The sequence below is a fragment of the Puntigrus tetrazona genome, chromosome 5, assembly GCF_018831695.1.
Source record: "Puntigrus tetrazona isolate hp1 chromosome 5, ASM1883169v1, whole genome shotgun sequence".
Taxonomy (NCBI): domain Eukaryota; kingdom Metazoa; phylum Chordata; class Actinopteri; order Cypriniformes; family Cyprinidae; genus Puntigrus; species Puntigrus tetrazona.
This window is the reverse complement of record NC_056703.1, coordinates 5,140,134-5,142,577: the sequence shown is the minus strand read 5'-3', so window position 1 is coordinate 5,142,577 and position 2,444 is coordinate 5,140,134.

Here is a 2,444-nt window from a genome sequence, read left to right as displayed (position 1 = left end):
GTACACCATGCATTTATATGATGGAAAATACAGTAAATATTGTGAAATATGTTTACATTAATATTAAATAGTTTTCTATTCAAATACTATATTTTAAAATTCATTTATTTCTGTAATAGCAAGGTTGCATATTAAAGACTGAAGTAATGCTAAAAAAAATTGCTTTGCCATTTCAGGAAACATTTTTTGCAATAGAAAACCGTAATATTCACTTCTGATACAATTTCATACTGTAATAATATTAGTTTTTTTACTGTATTTTTGATCCAATAGATAGAGACTTGGTGAGCACGAGATACTTCCTTTAAAAACATGTTTTTTTTTTGTGTGTGAAAGGTAAGAAGTTTGGTTTTGGGAGTCCCGAACAAGTTGGTATGCATGCAAGGTCAAAAAAAACGAAAAAAAAAACCACTTTCATTTTCTTACAATTTTAATTTAGTTTTACCTTAGGTTCAATAAAAAAGATCAGGTGGGCGGGCGATATGCTAATGTTTCAACACGAAACTGCTTGGTACTTTTAAAAACGACTCATTTCAATGATTCGATTCTTTCTTTTGAGACAGTAGCTTTATACATGGTGCACTTTCAGATTTAAAGCTTTGCAGGAGTTTGCCATCCACTTACACACAACATGAAAGGTCATTTTCAAAAATCCATAATAGGGGCACTTAAATCATTTTAATCTAGTGCTATCCAACTTGATAAATTGCATCCAAAATCCAAAGTTTTGGTTTACATAATATACGTGTGTATATTAGGTATACATAATTAATGCACACGCATACAGAATTTACTTTTGAAAATATCTAAATTTATTGACATCTATAGATTTTTATATATTTTTCTTAAAAATATAAATGCATGTGGTGCTGCCAGTATGCATACACTCATAGAAAATTATGTGTTTGAATTTTAAAGACGTGATGTCTGGTGTGTGACCGTGAAAGCAATTAGATGACTAACTTTTAAGACCAGCCTAAGCAGGATACGCAGCTGGCAACAGACTTCTTTTGTAGAATTTGTACAAGGCCATGCGGTCCAGCCCTGGCAGCGTTCGGGTCTAGAGAGGATGTGCGTATCTTTCACGATAGATGCTTCCACTGACTGTTTCAGCGAGGCATGTTGACATTTCTGGAGCATTTTAGAGATGTTATGTTTAAGCGTTACCCATGGGTGTATTCCTGGTAAGAGACAGGCATTAGGAACGGTTTGGGAATGTAAATCTGTCATAATAGCTTGGCATGCATATTTAAAAGCCTGTTGTGTTTTGAGGGGTATAAAACAGCTGTGGAGAGACACTCTCTATGTATGTGTGTGCGTGCGTGTGCTGGCAGATTCTTAGGATTTTATACAGGGGGAAAAAAATTAAAATGGTGGCCTGTCACTGGCAATGAAAGATTTTAGCATTGATGGAAACCGACAAACTTGTACACACACACACACACACACACACACACACAACGCTTATATTTAGAAGGAATTGCACAGAAGCTACTCAATCTGTTTTCTATGGCTCAACCTAAACATCTGTCATTTAAAAACAACTCTTAGGCAAATGTGTAGATTCTTTAGTGGGAGATTTCATTTAGTCAGAGTATGAAAACAAGCCCCATTAGGCACTATAAAAATTATGACATCAGACTTTTGAAGAGTAATTCAAAACATTGATTTATGGTTGGCAGTGACTACTTACTCGTCATCCCACCCACCTTCTTTCTTTCCTTTTTTCCTCTATAACGGTACATGGTTTACGTCAAGTCTGTTGCACTATTCAGCATGTTTGCTCTAGTATTGGTTACTTTATTTAAAAAATTCACTTCTTACTTTGTAGTTTTGTCAACTACATGTCAACTAATTGTCATTAATTTGTCTACCAACTCTCACTGTAGACTGTTAGGGTAGGTTTAGGGTTTCAAAGTTACTTACTGTTAGTAGAATGTCTAAAGTGGACTACTGAAATAAAGTGTTACCCTGGTATCTCCTAGCCTTCCTTCTTTCTTTCGTGTCTAAAACTGATGCTTTTAGACACAACATGGCAAGTTGGATGTCAATACGATGTGACAACATCATCAGTGACAGCTGTGTCACAAGTCCAATAGTCATGTGGCATGTATTTAGTTTTTCTTTTTTTAGTGCTTAAAAGCAGCATAACTGCTTTTAAGATTGACAAGCAATTTTGTTAATTGACAAGCAATAAGATTTTTAATACAAAAGACAGACCTATATATTTTCCTTGGAAGAAAGAAAGTCATATGGGGTGGGAATGACATGAGGGTGACAAATGATGACAGAATTTTCATTTTTGTGTGAACTATCAGCTTAAGATCCTATTTCCATGGTGCTTCCCCTTGATCTTTACTCTGGTATTCCACTATGATTTGTATCCCATCTGACTGTTGCTTTCATTTCATCCTTCTCTCAGCACGGGTATTTCCCATCCCCTC